Source organism: Arvicanthis niloticus, chromosome 25, assembly GCF_011762505.2.
Source record: "Arvicanthis niloticus isolate mArvNil1 chromosome 25, mArvNil1.pat.X, whole genome shotgun sequence".
NCBI classification, from domain to species: Eukaryota; Metazoa; Chordata; class Mammalia; order Rodentia; family Muridae; genus Arvicanthis; species Arvicanthis niloticus.
Genome location: NC_133433.1, coordinates 21,920,096 through 21,944,816, shown reverse-complemented (window position 1 = coordinate 21,944,816; position 24,721 = coordinate 21,920,096). Strand labels below are relative to the sequence as shown.

The window sequence follows — 24,721 nt, the reverse complement described above, 5'->3', positions numbered from 1 at the left end:
GTGAGTAAAACTCACCCATGCCCGCTCCTTATTTTCACTTCAGCCTGAGCTTAAATGTTTGTTGTTTTTCTTCATTGGCCTTCATTTTCATTAACAATATTAAATTGTTGTTACTTCAGGCACAAATTACCTGCCAGAGCAATAATGACTAGAGTCTGAAGATGTTTGGTTAAGTCGGAAGCACCTGCTTCATTATTTTTTCCTACAGTGATGGCATGAGGGCTGGGTCTCCAGGAGATTTTTTTGAGTCTCAGAAATGCACTCTTTGGATCTTTACTTCCCAAAGCACGCTATGCTCAAGAATTCATATGAAAGTAGATTGCTTCCCCGTGAACAAAGGAAGTCGATGAAGCTCAGCAGGCAGTTGCCAGAATGGGCCCTCTGAGGAAAAGATCTTGTGTTTAGGGCAATTTTCAAGGACCTTCCACAGCCCTCTCATCTCCCAGAGCAGCGAGCCTTTTAGGGGTCAGTGGTTCTATGAAAAGTAGCTAACTCAGAAATGTTGCTTGGTATCCTGAGGTGACACATGCTCAAATACAGAATTAACGGAATGCTCTGGAGACATTAAAAATCAGCATAGGTAAAGTTCACATCTCTTCTTCATCTGATAAAAATATTTAATCAAGGGGGTGACCATTACCTTAATGTGTAGCCACACACCAAAACACAGACAGTGAATACTTATGCTCATCTGAACTGGAGTCCCATCACCCACAGTATCTGTGCATCACAAGGGACGGTGGATGGTTCCATTTCTTAAGCTGTGGCTTGTTCTCTCACAGGCCTCTGAGGAACATATGCCTATTGAATAGATATTATGACATTAAATTAACATGGTTTCCTGTTTCCCACAGGAGTAGAGCTGACATTTCAGAAGAGAAACATTCCATTCACATGGTTCCAGTAACATTAAACTATCCTTGTGCATTGTGGGCACAGATTAGTTACTTAAGTATGTACAGACCACTCAGCTTAAACTAACAGACTTCACGTCCTTGACCATCAGTTGTTCTGCCTGCAATGCTTTTTCTTATCTCTTCTCTTCTCAGTCCTTGAATATAGCTTCTCTCTCTAACCTTTTGTTAAGAGAGATTTTAAGCTTCTCATTCTCATAATCAGGCTGACCATTCTTTCTAGGAATTTCTTCACAGGCTTCTGTATTTTATTTTTAAAAGATGATTTTTAAATATTTAAGTTGCTATGGATTAAATTGTGTTCCTTTATTTTTTCCAGAAAAAAAGACCCCTTTGTCAACAATATGTTTCAATTTTTGTTTCTGAAACATGTGTGGATTATATAACAGGCCATTGCTAACTTTACTAAGCAGATCCAGGTATTTCTGGATTAATGCAGTGGGTGTGTTTTAAAGGTGAAGCAATGTCCAAAGCTGAGCTATTGTTAAGAAAATACCAGATGGACTATGGTAGGTGAGGATGGGTCCCATTTAGGCCTTCATGTTCCATGTGTTGGGGTCCAAGGTGAATTCCACAGTGTCCTGCTGTTTCAATTAAGGGGTAGCTTCTTCTGGGATGACTGAAGTTTTGTGAGACTAAGGTGGGGGGAATGTGCTTCCCTGATCTCCAGAGCAGTAGACTTCCTTTTACGGAGCCGCTCTGATTGTGAGAAAGCTTCAGACCATTCTGTATTCTAACTATATAAACTCTGGTACAGCTCTGTCTCTTCAGGCCTCAGGATACTTAGCAAGTGATGGACATCCTCTTCATGGGGCAGGAAAGCCATGGCCAAAAGGAAGTTAGGATCAGGTATCTTCCTGATGCTGAGACTTTAATGCAGTTAGATCCTTCTGTTGTGGTGAGTGCCAACCAAAAAAAAATTATTTTTTGGTTGCTACTTCATAACTGTAATTTTGTTCTGAATTGTAATGTAAGTATATGATATGCGACCCCCAAATGGGTCATGAGCCACAGGCTGAGAACTGCTCATCTGGGTTATGGCTTGTCCAATTCTGTGCTACCTTGGACATGAAGAAGTTACTGAGAACCACAGAAAAGCTGTCTCTTTCCCTTACAGTTGCCATTCTATCTAGGAACTCAATCACTTTTTATACCAGACTTTCCTCTCTCTGACTTTGGGATTATTTAGATACTGATACCACTATCTCTTCTAGGGAATCTTTCTTTATCATGGTAGTTATCCTCATCTCTAGGTGACTATGAACCCTACTGATACCTTGAAAAAGTTATAACTAGGACCAAACAGAATTCCTTCATTTTTAGTCAATGGTGGTATACAGTAACAATTCTACCTAGACCTCTCATTGTTCCCTACAGTTGCTCAAGAAAAGAAAAGTACATAATAGTGTTATAGTGGAGACAAGAAAAATTATACAAGGTCACAATCATTAACAGAAGAGAAGCCACATGCTGCCTTCTTTCCATTCACCTTGAAAGATGCTTGAAGAGGTGGAGATATCTGCTGGACCCTCAAAAGCTTGGGAGGGGGGCTCTGTTCTAACACACAAAACTTAGCCTGTCTGCCCTCTTGCCTCTTGGTCAGTTTGAGAAATGGCCTTCTCAGTGGAATCTCCAGACCCCTGTGGTGCTTGACCATCTGGTTTGAGATTTCAGCTGTTTACAAGATGATTCTAGGATTTCCTACTGCTCTACCCCTGTAGAGTTTAGGACCCTGGCATGTGATACCATTCCTACATACATACGTAACGAAAGCAGTAATTCCAATAGAACTAAAAAATTGGGTAGCTCTGATAATTCACTCTTGAGGCTGTGCGAACTTGTCATGAGTTTTGGTCAGTCCTGTATCTTATATTCCAACCTGGTTTAAGAGGCCCGGGGTTTTGTTTTGTTAAATTCTCTATAAAAAGACATTTAGAAAGACTGTTGGTTATTCCAGGTTCGGTTCTTCTGGTATGAAGGGCTATGTTGTGGTGCTTATCATGAAGGGAAGTCATGAGACACTGCTTTTTGGTTAGCACACAAAGGGGAAGCTGTGAGTCTTATAGCAGGATTCAGTTACTTTTGTTGAAGATCTCAGGTGTTCTGAACCTGCATGACCCCTTAGTGTCATCCTCACATTGGACCCAAGGATCTGGCTATCAATACTCTTGTATTATCTACTTACTGTGTGCCCAATACAGGGCTGAGAACCTAGTATCTCCATTCTGAGGCTGAGAGGCAGCTGACATCAGAAGTCATTCTTGAAGTACCCTTCTCAGTGTCTGGGTGTGTGCAGAATATCTGAAGCAATAAGTGAAAGACCTTTTGAATGTCCTGCAGTAGGACACCAAGGAGTGCCACTTATTCTGGATCTTTTACTTGCTTACCCCAAATATAGATATGCCAAAGTGTACTACATAATTTAGAAGTAATGGAACTGGGCAACTTGATGTCAGTGTTTGAGGAGTAGGGATTTAGTTGTATTTCTATACATCAGAAAGTAATTAATTTGACTCTGGATATAATTCAAAATCCAGCCCATGCATAAGACTTTTGTTATGTGCTTCATAGATGAATTAATTATGGTAATTATACAGAATATTGTGCTTTAAATGTTTTCACATTTGTTTTGTTTTGTGTGTGTGTGTGTGTGTGTGTGTGTGTGTGTGTGTGTGTGTGTTGCATTTACCACAGCAAGAGGATAACTTGTGGGAATTGTTTCCCTTCTACTGTGTAAGTCCTGGAGCTCAAATTCAGGTCATAAAGCTTAGCAGGAAGCATCTTTATCCACCGAGACATCTTGACACCCAAAGGTTATTTAGAGAATCATCATGTTCTCCCATCAGAAGTTACCCTGCCTAAGCTCATCATGGGATGCCCGTAGAACTCTACAGAACACTCTTCTTCTAAGAGACACCTTCAAGAGAGCACGTTGTTGAAGTCCCACATTGTCCTAGTTTACTTAACTAAATGGAGCTATTTACTTTACTATTTACTTATTTAGTTTACTATTTACTAAAAGTCACATTTACTTAATTAAATGTGACTACTTCTCAAAGAATTTTAATTAAAACACATTTTTTAAAAAAAATCATTTCTTCTTTCACTGATCTTTTTTTCTTCTACTGAAAAATTTATAGTTTCTTCCTGCTGAAATAATTCTAGATCCTTCCTACCTCCCACCCACTAACTCCAGGTTTTCTCTCTTTGCTTTCCCTTATCTCTAAACATGGTCAATACTGTCTATGACTCCAAAACAATCATTGCATTGGTTCATTAAAACCTCTTTACATTTTAATCAAATTTGAAGTAATTTGCATGTGACCATTTTCACGCATCACAGTATGACCTTAGTGACTTTGGGAATTCTGGTAGAAGAAGTCACACATCAACGTCCCGTTCCTGAGCTTTGTGATATTTTCAGAATCAAGTTTTGAAATTCTTTCTTATCATTCACTGCAGCACAAGTCTTACAGTCAACGCCTGGCTTTTCTCAATGTGTAGCCAACTCAGGTACTCAGAAAGCTCACAATGTTTTATTGATGGAGAGGTATAGGGCGTTATTTACAAAATGTCTTGTCTTGCATTTAAAAATTTGTTGTGGGTTTAGATAATCCTGTTCTTCAATCAATAGAAGAACCCCAAGAAATGTTTGGCTTTTTGCTCCATTTTGTTTTTTCTTTTATCTTTTTTCCTCTCATTTTCATGTTCATATCTTATTTCTCACCAGTCTTGAAAGTTTATCACGTTATTATCTCTTTACTCAAAATGTATTGTGCGACTCCTTGTAATAAAGATGTTTTCATAGTATTCAGTCAACTTTGAATCAACATTTTTTCAGACAGGTTTGTGCCAGATTAGTGGGAAAGATAATCCATTTCTTCTACAGTTGTTTCCCCTTTAATGACTGGTGTGTGTGTGTGTGTGTGTGTGTGTGTGTGTGTGTGTGCGCTCGCGTGTGTATGCATATATTCATCCCCTTTTCCAAAACATGTATTTACTTGCTCTGGGGAACCCAAAGTGCCATATTCAATTGAAAAGAGTAGACTGCAAGTCTCTCGTGTTATGAGCAATGTGACCATTCCTAAATGTAAATGGACAGACTATGCTAGGCTTGGACATTTGGAAAAGCATTTGTATATTAAGCTCATCAGTAAGTTGTCTGCAGTTTGTGGTCCACATGCTGGGTATGTAGACATCCTGATTCATGTATCCTTAAACACAAAATATGGGCCAGATACTCTAATAATAGGATTAAAGTAGATGACAAAGCTAACCTGGCTTCAAAGAACATTCTTTCTATTGACATGTTACTTCTGAGCCTATCGTCTATGTGGTTTTCAGACATTCAGGCATGGTGGTATAACATGGTGTTATAACATAATGTACGAGTTCAACAGTACAACATCATACTCACATGTTGGCCAAGTTACCCCACATCACTGTACCATCTTCCAGACTTCCTCATTTCTTCATTCTGGGGCACAGACTGAGAGTTGACCATCCATAAGCATTTTTAGGTGCTGATGCTTCTGGTATGATCTGGGTTTTGATCTTGTTTCTGTACCTGACAAGTTATTCTCTTTCTGGGTTCTATCAATATCTACAATATCTATCTCACATGTGAATAGTATAAATTAAATGAAAAAGGGTTTTTATATAGCTAGCACTTCATGAATGTCCATGTGATATTGAAAGAATGAAGCGACCTGGTCAGTAGACTCATTTGGCTTTAATGCACTTATGTAAATAAACTCTGCATTGCCATGCTCTGTGAGCCTGGATTTCTGAGCACTGACCCTGAACAGCTTCATCACTATTCCTAAACAAGGAAGTTCCTTATATATCTCTGTCACCATGACTTAGGCACAGATGATGTCATCTGCCTTCTCAGTGTCACCTTCTTTTCTATTCTTGTGGTGTGATCTTTTCAATTATCACCCGGTAGTGGAAGAGTGAGTCCAGTCCCAATATCTTGACACTGGGTGATGGCTAGAGACTTATAAGCAAATTCACTTTATCCCTGTAAGACTCTAGCAGCAGCAGTGTCTGCAGTATATTTGACTCTGTACTAAAGCATGCTAGGAACAGAATGAAGCAAAAAAAAAAAAAAGATATTTTACATTTTGGACAAAGAAGCTCATGAATTTGGGTCTTCTAAAGTTTTCATGTATGCTCCAAAAAATGTTTCCTCTAAGCAAACTGTTTTATCTTCACACACTACAAAACTGTAATTCTGAATTTGCAGTTAGTGCAATCTGTTATTATGGAAATGGGAGAGAAATAAAATATCTCTTCAAAAGTTCTACCTCATGAAGTGTCAACTAAACTCAGGAATATAATTATGGCTGATGACACCCTGGTGATTCTGACATAGATAGTGTGGCTCATTTAAAACGGTTTCAATAAATAGGTCTATCTCTGGCATACTTTTGATATATAGTCTTTCGGACCCTTGTGTTTTATAAAGTGAGCCAGTATTCTAATTCAGTTCAATCCACGGAGAAAAAAATTTTCAGTTTTTACTTCTAGTTTAGTCACGAAGGTAAAGAGACATAGCCTCTGACACTGGGAAGTCTGTGCTTCAAAGCATAGCCAGACTTATGAACAAAGGGGGAAAAAAACCAAAATTCAGAAAGGAAGAGAAAACACTAAACAAATAGAATCACAGATGAAGAAAACAACACAGAAGCAGGAGAGAATGGTTTGTTGGGTAACACCACCACCCTAACTCATCCTTAGCAGAAGAATGTTGAATAGGAGAGTGAAGGCAGAAGGGAGAGAATTTTAGGAATGGGAAGGCTAGAGTCAAATACCCAGAGGCCTGTTGCACCTCAGTAGAAGAGAAAGTTAGAGTGAATTTCATACCCTACAGCTCACAAGCACCAGGAAGGACTATGGTACATCCATGGTAATCTGAAAAACTAATGACCTTAGACTATATTACTGATGCAATATGGCAGACTTATGTTTCCCATGGTGATCATTTAGAGCTTTTGAGTAAGAAAGGTGGTTTAGTTATTTTCTTCATCATTATAACCAAAATGTCCCATAGAAACAACTGAAGGGAAGAAAGATTTACTTTGGCCCATTATTCCCAAATGAGCCATCTATTGTGGCAGGGATGGTGTGGCCAGGGGTGGCCCCACCTATAAAATTATAAACAGGTGTTTCTTCCCTGTATAATCCAGACATTTTGACTCTCTCTTTCATCCTCCTCCTCTTCTTCCTTCTCCTTCTCTCTCTGTGAACATTCTCTTTCTCCTCCTCCCCATGAACTCAGAAGAAAGCAGCTTCCCAATAAACCTGTCTTTAATATAATCTAAAAAAATAAATAAATAAACAGGCAATGACTGCTTATAACATCTTTGCAGATCAGAAAGCAGAGTGGGAGTAGACACTGTGCTGTGTTGTAATCTTCAAAGGCCTGCAGCAAACAGTGTATATTTTCTAGACTGACCTCAGGTTCCAAAGTCTTACAACCTCCCAAAACAATGACACACTATGAGTACTAAATCCTCACGAGACGGAGGTGGGAGTGCATTTCACATTGAAACCAAAATAGACGTTTCAAAGGATGACTAGACCAAGGAAGGATAAGACATTAAACTAAACAAAACACTAAAAACCAAATAGGAAGCAAGATAAGGAAAGTTGATTTGTGAAAGGGCAAGATTCAGGTGTGAAGTAAAGGTGAAGGGTGAAGCTACCTCCTGAAAGGATACTGAGAGAGATGGGTAAATGTGGAAATGAAAGCACCACAAAGCATTAGTTCTGGGCATTAAATAGAGTTTGATTATATTCCCCCAAAGATTGGTGTGTTGAAAGTTTGGTCCTATGTGTGGCGTTGCAAAAGTTACAGAGGTAGAACCAAGTGGGGGTGAACAGGTCATGAGGACATGATTTGTGGAACTGTGTAGCTCCTGTGGGACATCACTGGGTTGTCACAAGAGTGCTTTGCTCTTAATGAGCAAGACTGGTATTTTTTTACTTTTCTACATGACTATAGGATACCATTCTTGTCCCTCCCTATCTCTGCCTGGATGCTTCTGAATGATACCCCAATGGGTCCCTAACCAGAGGACGATTTGATGGAACAATATGATCATGTACTTTCTGCCTCCATAATTAAATGCAATAAGCCCATCTTTTTAAAAAAAGTATAATTTTATTATAGTAATAGAAAATGAACTAAAGCCATTAGACATGTAAACTTAAGATCCAACGAGATCTGAAAAGAAAGAAGAAATTTAGGCTAAATCTAAAGAAACCAGAGCAGAGGAAACGTGAAGATGGTAGCTGAGGAAATGTTCAATATCACTTTCTTCCAACAGAGGATGGCCACTAGAGGAAAGCATTGGGTCCTTCATACAACTGCAAGAGTTCAGTCTGTACAAAGTGTTAGTTTCTATGAGTTCTTTGGTCATAGAAGAATATCTTTCAAAGAGTCAAAGAAAAGATCTCTGCCTCTTGTGATAATGAAATGAAGTTTGGAGTGTCTGTCCAGAAATTCTTTTCTAAATGTATCATTGTAATACATCTTCAGGAAGATACCATTACAGATTTCTAATTCGGTTTTTGTCCTGCAGGACCCAGTATCAAGTCCAAGCAATACTTGACATACCTAAAGGGCCTTTTCTTGCATAACCCACATTCTCACGAGCCATGCATATGAAAGCAACATCTAGTGCCTTCTGTTTCCAAGGGATAGAACGACAACTCAAGCCAAGGCCAAGCAGAGTAGAAATGAAGGAAAGATTTACATAGTGAAACAATTCCGAGCTATGCTGTCCTCTAGGCTCAGCCAGAACTGGCTTTAGAAGCGGAAGGGTGTCTGGAGAATCAGTCTGTTTTTCCTTTCACTTCTGTCAGTCTCTGGACCAGCTTCTTTTTAGAAGTATTTTTCCATGAAATGTTGTAGGTGTCTTACAGTTCCCTGTATAGGTAAGAGACGCGTGGCATCTTCATCCTTTGCAATACTGAAGAGATAAAGAGGGGTTTACCCAAGGTGCTGCATCTGAAGCATAGGAAGTTCTTCAAGATAAAACATGTGGAAGATGGTTGGAATAATAAATCAGGCATTTGTTATGAATGAGACTTTAGTTTCCATAGAGACCACCTAGAGATCTCACACTTTTCCATGGGTCTCATCATGAGAGACAGTGTTCTTTGGGGAAATAAACATGTGAATTCATTTGGTGAAAATGGAAGCATTTGTTTCAAAAAAAAAAAAAAAAAAAAAAACCACTAAACATTGCTAACCCCTGTTTAGTTGGAGCAGAGGGAAAAAAATCAAAATGCAGTTTCATTTTTATATTAGAAGGATCTGGATTTGTATGTGGAAATATTAATATATAAGTTACATTCACAAAAATATATGGTCCAGGTAAATTTTTAGAAACTGAAAGCATCTAAGTAATTAATGGAAGAACAAAACCATAAGATCTTATGACCCAGAGGTCCTATGTATTAAAAATTAACACTAAAAGTAGCCACTTTCCTGACTTCAAAACTATATATTGGTTCTTGTAGAGTACAGTTTAACTCCCCCTACACCCTCCCCAAAACACAAAAAGCAAATGAGACTAATGTCCAGTTGTACCTATCTCAGCCAATCAGGGTCCTCAGTACTGGGACGTGTCTTGAATGTGTTATTTTTACAACTAATCGAACACTTTGTCTCCATGTAGCATTTGATTCAAAAATAGAATAAAAATTTTGGAGACATAGAAATGTGATTGTCACATAGAATACAGAATATTCAGCATCACAGCATTACAGAACCACTGCTGTCAGTTGCACACTGCCATTAAGAGATGCTCTGTTAGAGCTGATTTGCTCCCGCTTTACAAAAAAGCCTTGCTGTTACAGTCTCCGCTTAGTAGTTACATGATGTAGGCAATAGTAAGAAATAACAATTGTCTAGGGGTGTTGCTCAGTGGGAGAACATGTGATAAGAGTGTGCAGGGCCATGGGTTCAACCTCTGCCTTTCTATCTTAGCTGATAGCCAGAGAAGAAGCACAAATATAAAATTTTACTTCTGAACCTGGAAACCACAGAGCAGAATTCAGACTGTTTTATGGAAATTGTGCCCCGAGGGAATCAGTGTATCATAGCATCGGATCCAATGTGCACAGCTGTGATCCTGAGAAGTCTGGAAGAGTCTCTGTCACACTCAATCAGGACTACCAAAAGAAGGCACATGCAGAATATCAGAGAGATTTTTGTCTACAACAGTTGTAGTGTAATATAAAATGTTTACAGCTCATCTTAGTTCTGTGTCTATCTTAAGAGTTATAGAACAGATTAAAAATTCACTGTTACCAAGAACAGCTTTAAAGGTTCTTGGAAACGTGAGATCAGTTGGATACTCTACATTATGCATTATGCAATAATAATAATAATAATGCAAAACTAAAATAATAATCTCCAATAACATATAAATTCAAGTTCCTCTCAAAACCATCCGTTACATTTTCCATTACTATGCACAAGGTCCTGAGATCATCTTCAGAACAGGGAAAGGAAATAAGAAAGAAAGGATGGATGAGGGAGAAAAGAACAGGGGGAGAGATTCCCCAATAGTGTTCAATACTCTGCTTCATAAACCAAAATATTCCTGGACACTAAATATAAGTGCTTGATATTTGATGAGGTATCCTACACACAGCATCTTGTGTTCAATTCCTAGTGAGAAGGAGCAATTTTCCATATGTTTATTAATATTTTATTCTTTCCTCTGCATATGGCTTGATAATAGGCACCGCCATTGGGATGGGAGTTAAAATCTTGCCTTATTAATAGCTTATAATCATTTTTTAACCCTTTGCCTCATGTCATAAAAGGGCTTACACAGTTTGCACTAATACTTAATGGTTTCTCTCTTATTTTAAATGATTGCAAAAGGTATGAAAAGTCTGGTAAGTTCCTTTATTTAGACTTATACTGTCATCATTTTTCCAAAATATTAAATAAAATTCATTAGCATTTTCTAGACTTGGTTTTTTTTCTAATCCATCATTTTTATTGAATCTGGAATTTGTGCTTAAAGCTGTAAGGAAGAACTCTAACTTGATTGTGTTTCAGTATGTCCTGGTGCCTGTTATTGGAGAGTGCATCCTGAAGTGCACTTTAGAAGGCAGATAAATGAACGTCAAGGGAATAGTAAGACAGCACAGGCAGAGGCAGAGCCCTGTCTTCTTCCTCTGTGAAGTCTGACCTAATATTTCATAAACACAAGCTCCCTTCACGTCAGAAAGTATTTACTCCTAGCAGGAGTAGAAGGAGTGGCTTCCCAGCGGATCAAAAACTAGATGAAGTGTTTCTTTGGACCCATCTGTAAAAAGAAAAAGAAAAAGAAAAGAAAAAAGGAAAGGAAAGGGAAGGGAAGGGAAGGGAAGGGAAGGGAAGGGAAGGGAAGGGAAGGGAAGGGAAGGGAAGGGAAGGGAAGGGAAAGGAAGGAAAGGAAAGGAAAAAAAAAGAAAAGAAGAAAAAAGAAAAGAAAAGAAAAGAAAAGAAAAGAAAAGAAAAGAAAAGAAAAGAAAAGAAAAGAAAAGAAAAGAAACTAAGTAAGCAAGCAAGCAAGCAAGCAAGCAAGCAAGCAAGCAAAGACATTGGCCAGTTAGCGATGCAAGACAGTTATTGTAAGGCTCAAATCTATTCTAAAGAATTTTCAAATTACTCCTCACTCTAGAATTCTAGAATATAGAGTCACAGAGGTAATTTATCTTGCCTCAATAATAGACTGGGTTTTAGAAAGTTTTGTTGAAAGTATTAAGAATAAAAAGAAAAAAAAAAGCCCCAAGAAGCTAAGCTAATGCCAGCTCAGCTGAAATGTCATTAGTTGAGCGGACTAATTCCTAATGCCCTAAGCTGCAGACTCGTTAGGCTTTGGAGGGAATTATGAATTTCCATTAACTTGAATAAGGTTTTAATAAAGATAGTACTGGAGAAGCAATAGTATAGAACAGCAGTAAAGTGGGTTTTAAATCATTGCAAAGGGAGAAGTCAATTGTGAAAGAGAGTCTACACATGATCCAACATAAGCTCCCACGTATCTTTACATGAAGGCATGAGCCTGTTCCCAGCTGCTGTTCTAGGATGGGCACAGGAGCCTGTTCCCAGCTGCTGTCCTGGGATGGGCACAGGAGCCTGTTCCCAGCTGCTGTCCTAGGATGAGCACATGAGCCTGTCCCCAGCTGCTATACTAGGATGGGCACAGGAGCCTGTTCCCAGCTGCTGTCCTAGGATGGGCACATGAGCCTGTCCCCAGCTGCTGTTCTAGGATGGGCACATGAGCCTGTCCCCAGCTGCTGTCCTAGGATGGGCACATGAGCCTGTTCCCAGCTGCTGTACTAGGATGGGCACATGAGCCTGTTCCCAGCTGCTGTACTAGAATGGGCACATGAGCCTGTCCCCAGCTGCTGTCCTAGGATGGGCACATGAGCCTGTTCCCAGCTGCTGTACTAGGATGGGCACATGAGCCTGTCCCCAGCTGCTGTACTAGAATGGGCACACGAGCCTTTCCCCAGCTGCTGTCCTAGGATGAGCACATGAGCCTGTTCCCAGCTGCTGTCCTAGGATGGGCACATGAGCCTTTCCCCTGCTGCTGTCCTAGGATGGGCACATGAGCCTTTCCCAGCTGCTGTCCTAGGATGGGCACACGAGCCTTTCCCAGCTGCTGTCCTAGGATGGGCACACGAGCCTTTCCCAAGCTGCTGTCCTAGGATGAGCACATGAGCCTGTTCCCAGCTGCTGTCCTAGGATGGGCACAGGAGCCTGTCCCCTGCTGCTGTCCTAGGATGGGCACACGAGCCTTTCCCAGCTGCTGTCCTAGGATGGGCACACGAGCCTTTCCCAGCTGCTGTCCTAGGATGGGCACACGAGCCTTTCCCAGCTGCTGTCCTAGGATGGGCACATGAGCCTTTCCCTGCTGCTGTCCTAGGATAGGCACACGAGCCTTTCCCAGCTGCTGTCCTAGGATGGGCACACGAGCCTTTCCCAGCTGCTGTCCTAGGATGGGCACACGAGCCTTTCCCAGCTGCTGTCCTAGGATGGGCACACGAGCCTTTCCCAGCTGCTGTACTAGGATGGGCACACGAGCCTTTCCCAGCTGCTGTCCTAGGATGGGCACATGAGCCTTTCCCCTGCTGCTGTCCTAGGATGGGCACATGAGCCTGTCCCAGCTGCTGTCCTAGGATGGGCACACGAGCCTGTCCCAGCTGCTGTCCTAGGATGGGCACACGAGCCTTTCCCAGCTGCTGTCCTAGGATGGGCACACGAGCCTGTCCCAGCTGCTGTCCTAGGATGGGCACACGAGCCTTTCCCAGCTGCTGTCCTAGGATGGGCACACGAGCCTTTCCCTGCTGCTGTCCTAGGATGGGCACATGAGCCTTTCCCAGCTGCTGTCCTAGGATGGGCACACGAGCCTTTCCCAGCTGCTGTCCTAGGATGGGCACACGAGCCTTTCCCAGCTGCTGTCCTAGGATGGGCACACGAGCCTTTCCCAGCTGCTTTCCTAGGATGGGCACACGAGCCTTTCCCAGCTGCTTTCCTAGGATGAGCACACGAGCCTTTCCCAGCTGCTGTCCTAGGATGGGCACACGAGCCTTTCCCAGCTGCTGTCCTAGGATGGGCACACGAGCCTTTCCCAGCTGCTGTCTAGGTAAGCATAACTCCATTGGATATGTTGCTATAAAACTCTGTTCTTGACTGCTCTCACAGTTTCTAATGTGTGTTTTTTAATTTTTATAAGCATTTTCTTCAGAAATTTAGTCATATAATGAATATTCTAATCCCAAGAATAAAAATAATAAATACACAGAGAGCACAGCATCTAGTATTCTGTATCTGAGACTGTCCTTCCTACTCAACCGAGTCTACCCATCAGGGCTGCCTAAGACCACCTCCTTTTCTGTCCATGTCACGATTTCTTCTCAGATGATGATTAAATGGTACATTTCCCACCTTGGCATCTCACTGGTACCTCAGTCTATAATGTTGTAAACCCCTCTACCTTTTCATCATCTAGAATTTTCCCCATCCTTCTGATGAGTGTTGTTGCACACTGATAGGTCAAGCATCAGCACCTTAGATTTCCTCTGGATGCTTGGATCTTCCGTGAACCTTTCTGCTCATAATTACTGTATGAGAGCTAAGGGGTAGCTTGGGGGTGCTATACAACATCGTGACCCAAACAGTCATGCTTCAGAACCTATGGAAGGATTTTAATGATGAGAATGATTGTTTGAGGTGCATGGTAGATGACCCAGTGAATAAGAGCCCTTGCTCCTCAAGCATGAGGACCTGTGTTTGGATTTCAGCACCCATGTAAAAGCCACACATGGCCATACATGTGCCTCTAATCCTGATGCTGTGAGGGCAGTGGTTGCACAAAGCAGGGAAGTTTATGTACTCCTCTGGCCTCTGTGAGCAGACATGTATAAATACATATGTACACACATACACGTGTAGTGTTTATACATATACATACTCTCATGTTTGTATGTATACATACTTTGGTAAAGACACACACACACCATCCTACATACAATACCACACTCCCCCAAATACACATACATACAGCACACACACACACACACACACACACACACACACACACACACACACACTGTGATTGCTCACCTCTTGGAATTTGCACTTCAGTGGAGCTGAGTAGGGTCTGAGAAAATGTATGTCTAAACAGAGGCACACATGATGCTAACACTTGTAGTCACAGAAGCACTCTTAGAGAATCATTTCTTTATAACATCTTCTTATATAAATAAGAAATTAAGAAACAGACAGATTGCTCAGTGTTCCAAAGCCAGCTAATTGCATATACAGAAAGCTCATTATAAACTTCAAGGCCAGGTGTCAGGTCAGGAATCCTGACTGTCCACCTGGGTACAAAGACCGTCTCCTTAAAAAAACAAAAACAAAAACAAACAACTAGCTTTGAATTAAAATATCTATTTTCTGCAATATTTAAATATTTTAAGATCATAAAATGTTTTACTGTTCACATATTTGTCCCAAACATCAACACTGATAGAATTCATAAACCTCCTTTTTTTTTTCTGGGTACATATTTGGTCTCCAATCTTAAGTGACTTTATTTCACACGTTTCCATCATTTTCTCTTCATCCTTAGAGCTGCTGCTTTGAACAGGACACGTTCCAACTTTATTTGTGCTTTGGTCTAAGCAGGGACACTCATACAACTCTTGAAAGACAACTTTGAAAAGACAACTCATGATTGTCTTTCAAAAAAATTACTTCTTTAATACACATCACTTACTTTTAATTTAAATAAGTATTTGAAATTTTAAGTTTAAAAAGAAATGATAGAAATCTATTGGAGCATTTTGGAAATTTTCCAAAAATATAAAGAAAATCAAATCCATCCCAGCTATGCTTCATGCTGTGCTATTCCACCTTTTCTCACACAGGATTATTTTTAAACTTAAATTTAATTTTTATTAAACTGTTTTATTAAGATACTACTTACATATCATATAATCCATCCACTCCAAATGTGCAATTGGTGGGTTTTAGTGTACAGAGGTGTACAACCATTGCTACAACCTAATTTTAAAGGACATTCATTTAGGACTGCGGTTGTAACATAGTCTAAACATGCTTGTCTTGAGTGTATAAAGCCCTGAGTTTGAGGCATGGCAATCCATACCTATCAACCGAATACTTTGGAAGGAGAGGTAGACACACAGAGGTTTGTGGCTGTCCTCAGCTGCATAGCCAGTTCAAGGGCAGCTTGAGAAGTCTGAGTCCCTGCCTCAAATATTTTTCTTTTTCATACAAAGCAATTTAGTTCTTGTTAGCAGCTATTCCTTAGTCATTACTTTTTGCTCCTCCCTTCCTAGAGCTAGAAGCCACCAGAAATCTACTTTCTGTATGTATACACTTTCTGGATTTCCATTATATCTATGAAAGAAATCATACAATGCACAGTTCTTTGTGCCAGACCACTCTCACTTAACATGGCTGCCAGGCTCATTCACATGGGAGTTTGTGCCAGTATTTGGTTCTTTTATATTACTGAATACATTCCATCATATGTGCACACAACCATTTAATCTGTTTCCCCATTGCCTGACATTTGTGTGCTTTGTACTTTGAACAAGTATGAATAATACTATTATGATCATCTATGTTGATAGTTTTTATTTTTACTTCATGTGTGTGCTTGTACATGCATACTGTAGCTCATGCATAGAGGTCAGACAACATCTTGTGAGAGCCTCATCCTCCTTCTACCATGTGGGTCCCAGAACTTGAACTCAGGTTCTCAGGTTTGGCAGCAGGCACCTTTACTGGCTGAGCCATCTTGCTGACATGCAATACTCTTGTAAGGCCATATGTTTGCAATATATGTGTAGGAATAAATTTCTGGATCATGTGGTAATTCTGCATTGAACATTTTGAAAAGCTATCAAATTATCTTCTAAAGTTGCTGAATCATTTAATATTTCTACTTGCAAAGTATCTGGGTCCCAGTGTCTTCATGTCTTCAATTATTCACCTACTTGAGGTTTTTGTTATTGGATTTTAAATTAAAGCCACCGGTTATTACAAAGCAGTGTCCTGCTGTGACTTTGCACTTCACTAAGGACAGATGATACTGAGAATCATTTCCTGTACTTGTTATTCATGTGTCTTCATGGTGAAATATGTATTAGATCCTTTGTCAACTTTTAATTGACTTGTCTTTAAATTACTGAATCGTGTGAGATACAGGTATATTTTCGATACAATTTCTTTGTCATATAAAACATTTCTCTAGTCTGTAGTTGTTTTTCACTTTGCCAACTGAAATCTATAAATCACAAAGGTGTCCATTTTGATGGAGGCCCATTTAATCATCTTTATTCTGTCAATACATGTGCTTTTGGTTTCATACCTAAGAAAGTGTTACTATCCAAAGCCAAGTGACCTGACCCCTATGTTTTTTCTAAGAGATTTACATTGAGATGTGTGTTCCATATTGAGGCTTTTGGGTGTATATAGCATGAGGCCCACTCAACATCCACTCTCATTAAGATTGCCCAACATTACTGTTAAACACTTTTCTCCCTTCTTGAATGGTCCTGTTTCCCTTATGGGATCCAACTGACCATGGGTCATTCATTTCTGGACCTGACTTTATTCCATTGGTTGACATGTTTCTAGGCTGTGAGACTATCTTGACTACCGTGGCTTTGTAGTGATGATTTGTAATGACAGGAAATGTGAGATGCCCAGCTTCATTTTCTTTGTCAAGATTGCTTGTGCTATTAAAGATTTCCTACACTTTCATATCAATCTTAGAGTACATTTGTCAAATTTGTCAAAATGAATCAACCGAACAAACAATGCCAACAACAACCCTGAGCTTGGAATTTGAAACACAAATTTTAATCTTCAGATCAAAATCAGTCTGGGAAAAACTGTCGCCATATCAAGTATTCAAAGCATGGGATGTTTTCCCATTTCTTTGTCTCCTGAATTTTTTTAAAGACAGGTTTTAAAAAATTATTTATCTTTATTTTATGTGCATTGGCATTTGCCCCCATGTGAATCTGTGTGAAGATGTCAGAACATCTGCAGCTGAAGTGACAGTGGTGAGCTAGCATATGGGTGCTGGGAATTGAACCTGGTCCCTCTGAAGGAGGATGCTCTTAACTGAGGAGCCATCTCTCCAGCTTTCTAATAGTTTGAGGTTTTTTTCAAGGATTCGTTGAGGTTTTCTGCATACTGAAAACAGAAACAGTTTTTCATTTCATTTTCCTTTTCAGTGCTAAATAGGTATGATGAGAACAGATATCCTGCCTTTGCTTTTGACTTTAGGTAAATTGCATTCAATATTCAATCTCTTATTATTAGGTATGAAATAAGTTGTGAATGTCTTATTAATTATTATTAAATATACACAGTTTATTAGATTAATAAAGCTTCCATTACTCTAGGTATGTTTAATCAATCACTACCAGCCTGTTATCTAAAACAATTTTAGGGTGTGCTTATTTTCTTTTCTTTAAAAATTTATTCTTTAATCTTTTTTACAGTCCAAACTTTAACCCCCTTCTGGTCTACCCTCAGACTGTTCCACATCCCACAACTCCTCCCCCATCTCCAAGAGGATGTCCCCACTATTACCCCCATTCCACCAGACCTCCTCACTCCCTGGCGCTCCAAGTCTCTTGAGGGTTAGGTGCATCTTCTCTGACTGAATACAGGCCCAGAAGTTCTCTGCTGTATATGTGTTGGGGGCCTCATATCAGCTGCTGTATGCTGCCTGGTTGATGGGCCAGTGATTGACAGATCCCGCGCATCCAGGTTAGTTGAGACTGTTGGTCTTCCTCTAGAGATGCCCGAATGTGTTTATTTTCATCTCAGATGAAGTTTCTGCTTTGTAGCCTATTGAGAGATCCTTGTATACCTGTCCGCAGTCTAACTGCCAGGCTATGTCTGTTGGCACCACCCCTGCAATCACCTCTTTTAGCCTCACCTCCAACAGGCTATGCTCTAGCCTCATAGGAAACCACACAGAACATGTCATAGTCCATGTTGTCTCTGTCTCTCTGCTTTCTCCGTGCCTTGTCCTGAATTGTTCGCCACTGGATTGTTCTTCAACACACAGATCAATCGCTACTAACTTCAAAACTTTGTGGATGAGCTAGAGCCACCTTAGCTGCTCTTCTTTTGTACACTCATAACAAAGTGTGGATATTTCTACATTAGAATATAATGTGGTTTTCTGCCTTCTCGGGTTTAAATTTCTGCCTCTCTAATGCAGGATACAATTCTTAAAGCCGGAAGTTATATTAGACGTCTTTCCCACACAGGGCCTAGATTCCACCATGTTGATGGACAGATGTATGCATGAATAATGAGATTTATGCCACTTTTTATATTGAGCCTCCATAAATTAGTAAAAAGATTCACAGTATTCTATAAAAGGCAAGAGGCCTTACAGGCAAATGCAGCTATTGTTCTAAGGCCTTGGAATATAAAAAGAAAAATGACTAGCAAATAAAAAGACATAAAAACCAAAAAAAAAAGTATTAGAAGCTTGAGTTTCCAGAAATTTTTCTGTTTCTAGAACTAGGGCTCCATATGACATTTCACCTAGGGATACTATCCCCCCAACTCTCCTACTTCTTACCCATAATTTCAACATAAATTATCCTATAGTCTATTCCACTGAAGAATTATGGTAGGACTTACATTAGTCAGCCACATTTACATACAAAAGAATCAATGGCTGTCACCTGCGATTGCCATTAAAGCAAGTTTCACCAAGCGGCTAACATTCAAACAAGAGTCAGTGAAACATGAAATCCACTAATAATTATGAGAACGAACAGGATATACACGGGTTATGTCTTTTTACTGTCGTGAAAAATTCCTTGGAAGGTGAGGCTCATTTGTCCACCATTATTGATTGTGTAGTAATATTCAGTTGCTTGGCTGGATAGTGAGTGAAGAATGCTGGATGGTTCAGATCTGTGTATTCAGGGAATCTGTGCTTGAGTGAAGACCAATGCTCCGTAACACACTGCCTATTATCTGCTCTGTGAATGTTTATTGAAAGCCATCACAGATATAATCTAGGAGTGCTTGGGATACATCAGTGAACAGTAAACTGAGAAGAGTAGGCAGTAAACAATAACCACAGCATGTCTGTGTATGAACACACACATATAAATAAGACACTGAACATGATGAGTACCATGGAAAAGAAAGGAGCCAGGGAGGATGCTTGAGACTAGTGAGCATATTCCAATACAGTGAGGAAAAGACTCTTTTGAGTGCTGCCTCACACCATGATAAACATTAAATGAGGTACATATGCTTTAAAATGATTTTAAAATGATTTTAAAATGTTTTAAAATAATTTTAAATCACATGGAAGCCCATAAATACGTATACTTTTTTTAATGTACCAGTGACTTTTAAAAAGGAGTTTAAAAATTATAAAAGATAATTAAATTTAAATTTAAAGATAAAACAGGTTATGACTTATGAATGGCTATTTTTGGGCACAGTCAGTCTTGGAGGAAGTAAAGTTGTTGGCCACATAGCTACTGGGTAAGATGCTCCAGGCATTGCAAGGGTGAAGACAATACCCTGAAATGTCAGGGTCCATGAAGAATCCATGGCATAATAAAGATGTTCCACTTTGGGTCAGGTTCTTGTGCACAGTGGTAAAAGATTAGACAAACAAGGAAAAATATCTTGTCAACTTAAAAAAATTTTAGACGTAATAAAGCAGGGAACAATTGTAAGGTTTTGAACAAAAGTGTGATTCAATCTAATTTGTATTTTAAGCATATTACAGACAATCCCTGATTTCCAATGTGTTCCCTTTTTTATTTTCCCTTTATAATGGCACAGAAGCAAAACGCACCATATTCTATTTAGAGAATGATCTAATATAGTCATACTTCTTGTTTGATGAATGAATCTATTAAGCACACGGCAAGCAGAAGTAAAAGAACAAATAGCAAGTAGCAGATAGACAACATAGTGGAATATTGAGCTTACCCAAAGCAGTAGAACTGAGTGGGGAAGCCCTGCTCAGTCATGCTGGGATCCCCAATTGAGAGATTTCCCAGCAGAGCAGAAGCCCTGAGTGGGCTTCCAGCCTTTTGTTCCCATCATAAGCATTTTGATAATGTGGGATAAACAATAATCACCTTTGAATAATGGTTTACATTTTAGCTCTTTTCTAGGGTACAGTGTTTTGCTGTTCTTCCTCCTTGTTACAGGGCCACGGGGCCAGACTGACCCAAACGGAGGACATTTGAAATAAACATCATCGAATCTGAAACAATGTACCCAGTCTCTTGTTCTCAGTCAATTCTCTGTAGGCACAGAGAGTACATAACAATTTATCGATATAATTTGAATTACAACTCAATTGAAACTGTGTTTCCAAATGAGCTGTGCTCTTTGCTCAGGCTAAGGAGACCCAGCCACTGCACAGCACAACAGGCTGTGTTTTGGAGCTGTGTTATTCTGTATCTTAAGTATGCAAAATGGGTTTTGGACATAAGATGCTTTCATCCTATGATCAGCCTTTCATGATCAGAATATACCCTGTAATTATGGAAAGTGTCTGCACTCTCTCGTTTATTCTGGAAAACAGACTTAAATTTTAGGGCAGGTATAAAAAAACTAGTTGAGAAATTATTAGTATAATTTAAATTTGAGAGATTTGGGAGTTTTTGTTCTTTGGGATTTTTGTGGCTGAAACTAGAATATAAACCATAGAAATGTTAGGAAATTTTTGATTAATATATTTATTAATAATCTAATTATATAATTATAATAATACAATTAATATATGTAAATATTTGAACTTAAAGTAGCAGATAGACTTAAATTTAAGGTTATCAGAATAGGGGCTGGCATGTGGGACAAAGAAGGGAGTTAAAGATGCTTTCAGTGTTTTGGAAAAGTCTTATCCTTAAGAAGACAGGGAAGGACGCTGATGTGGATGTCAGGAAGTGCATGCTGACAGGAACCTGATATAGCTGTCTCCTTAGAGATCTGCCAGAGTCTGACATATTCAGAGGCAGATGCTTACAGCTAACCATTGATCTGATCAAGGGGTTCCCAATGGAGGAGTTAGAGAGAAGACTGAAGGAGGTGAAGGGGTTTGCAGCCCCATGAGGAAGGCAACAATACCAACTAACAGAGTGCCCCAGAGTCTAAACCACCAGCCTGGGAGCACATAGGGATGGACCCATGACTCCATCTGTATATGTAGGGGAGGATGGCCTTGTCAGGCATAGGTGGGAGAGGAGATCCTTGGTCCCATGAAGGCTGAACACTGAGTGGAGGGGGAATTCGAGGGTGGGGAGGTGGGAGTGGGGTGGTAGGTGGGGGCACATCCTCATAGAAGGAGGAGGGGGATAGGATAGGGGGTTCCTGGGTGGTGGGGGGAATGGGGTAAGGGGATAAAATCTGAAAAGTAAATATAATATCCAATAAAAAATTTAAAAATTAAAAAAAAAAAGAAGACAGGGAAGGATGCAGAAGAATTTGAATGAAAATGCCCGAGATAGGATCAGAGAGATAGATGATAGATCGATCGATAGATCGATAGATCGATAGATCGATAGATCGATAGATCGATAGATCGATAGATCGATAGATCGATAGATCGATAGATAGATAGATAGATAGATAGATAGATAAGTCCAGCTTTGCGTATTATTCATGAACTCTGCTTAGAAAAGCCACCATCGAAGCAATTCTGCCCGTAAGTACTGTGACCGAAGTTAGTATGGGGGCTGTAAGAAAGGACACTATATAACCATGGGGAGGGGGGCTTCCTAGGGAAATGAAAAGTGCTGCCCCAGAGAGGAAAGGGTTGCTAGTGTGGTTGGGAAGGGCTGGAGAAGTGAAGTGTACTGGACAATAAAGAACTAATAGTAACAGCATTCCAGACCCTCTGCTAGAAGCAAGCAGGGAGTTTCTGAAAATATCAGAGAGCCAGCTGAACATAGATAATTATGGAAATACTGAGGACACATGGCCAGTTAACTTAGGGACAAGTATCACTTATAGGGCTTTAAAGGCCAGGCTCCCTCAAGAATGCTGCTCCAGGCCCGTTGCCCAGAGATTGCTCCCAAACCCTCTATGGCTACTGGGAACCATTCCAGATTATTATAGGAATATTCACTTTTCTCTCAGGCTCCGAGATTCAAAGTTATTGGAGAACAAGGACTTCACATTCCTCCTCCTCCTCCTCCTCCTCCTCCTCTTCCTCCTCCTCCTCCTCTTTTTCTTCTTCTTCTTCTTCTTCTTCTTCTTCTTCTTCTCTTTTTTAACCACAATGGTTTATTCAGAGAAGCCAAACAGTGCTTGCTCAAACAATAACTTATATTTTACCATGCTTTTCCTTATCCTATCTTCCTTCAATGCCTACATAAACATGTTTACTTAAAAATTAAAATGTCTCTATTGAACAGTAACAGTCCCTTAACAAGAGCCCTCCTTGAAAGAATTAACACTTAGAAAAGTTGCAAATATTAGGGAAAGTGCCAAGATGGAAACTTAGAAACTTGACAGTAGGCAAAAGACTAGGTTGTCATGAACTCATAAGAGAGTTAAAAGGCTAGGAAGGGTTTTCATAGACCAGTTTTTACAGGTTTTCATCACTGATACGGCATACTGCACACAATCAGTTTTGAAGGAAGAATGTTTTATTTGGGCTCATGGTTTCAGAGTCCCATAGTAACTCATGTTTTGGGCATGTGGCAACTTAGTACACCACATGCAAGAAATTTCACACCTCACTGGGTATGGGAAACAAATGAATATTCAGGGTGTAACACCACTCTCAAGGGCATACCCTGCCTGGTAAACTAACTTCTTCCCATTAGAAAGGTTCTGCCGCTTTCTGAAGGTTCTGCCACTTCCCAAAACTGCCACAGGATGGGGACCAAGCCTTCAACATGGGGACCTCTGAGGGTTACCCCAGTACTACTTGTACATTTATAAGGATGAACATTTTGAAGCACTTCTGAGGTTGGCGACAAGAACTGGGACAGTTAGTACGCATCCTGTCAGAAACCTGAAGCAAAGTGCAAGGCTCAGCATCCTCCCAGAGCTTCTGAAGTATCCCCCAAGCTGATAAAGCAGGGAAGTCAGTATCAATCTCAACCTTCATCCGCAGCGGAAAGACAAACTTACCACAGCTAAAGAGCTGTAAACTTCTACCAACTGAGGGTTAGCTACAGGAAACAAATCAAGAGACCTGCTGAACACAGGCAAAAAGCAGAGCGGCAGATACTTGAATCCCAGGGGCTGTGCTCCTGGGTACGTCTGAATGTTCCAAAGAACTCTCTGTGGGCAGTTAATACGCATACTCGCTTATCCTAAAATAAGACCACATTAGTCATTGCATCTCGCTCTTCAGGAGCTCAGTACAAGCTATTGTGGCTCCTCTGACTCATAGGCTCCTGTACGTGTTAGCAAATTTACAAGCACTATTACTTGTTTTCCTCAGGAGCACAGGGTCACGTCTATCGTTTTGAAGAAAATCCATGCCTCAAACCCATGTCTAAATATTTGGGATTTGTCTTTCAGTGATTTGTCTTTCATATAAAGGATGCTCCATATAAAGAGTGCCTGGTCTACTCAGCCCACTCTCAGAGACTAACCACATGACAACACATACTCCAGTCTGCTGGAGGATTAGTACGTCTGCACACAGAAGATTAGAAGTGTGTGTTTGAGGGTCAAGACTGAATAACACCACTAACTTACACTGTTTCATCAAAGATTCCTCCTGGTGAAACTGACACATTTAACTCCTGTGGCATGGAAGTGTGGGGACAATAATTTCCAGTGTACTTTGTGCCACTATCTATTCGTGTTATGTCCTTGATGCAAATGACAATACAGTGAAAACAAACCAAAAGACGCCAATATTATTATTAAAATAATTTTGTCTATTTTGTTTTTCTGAAAACATATCGAGAACCTCCAGTGGATGTTACTTCTCTAAAAACCCTTTTTTTTGTGTCTTAAAAGTCTTGGATCAAATCTATAAAACTTTTAGGTGCCTGATAACATTAACTGACTGCTATACAGACATGTTCCGCTGAAGTCTACAGAGCTAGTGTTTCTGACTGGCCTGCTTAAGGGAAGAGAATGAATTCAGGCTAGAACTCATTCACATTTCTGTCTTGTTGGAGATAGAGATAGTAATTTCTTTTCAATTTTCTTTGCTTTTCCCAACTCAAATATCTCTACTATTTGATAGATTGTTGATGTAAACTCCAAAGCAACT

The 24,721-nt window shown here is 40.0% G+C and overlaps 1 protein-coding gene across 2 annotated transcripts in view; it reads left to right on the top strand.

Moving 5' to 3' along the window:
- The window catches only part of Clvs1 (clavesin 1), a 181,553-nt gene that overhangs the window by 81,464 nt on the left and 75,368 nt on the right, over positions 1-24,721 (top strand). The gene's annotated exons all lie outside the window — the stretch shown is intronic.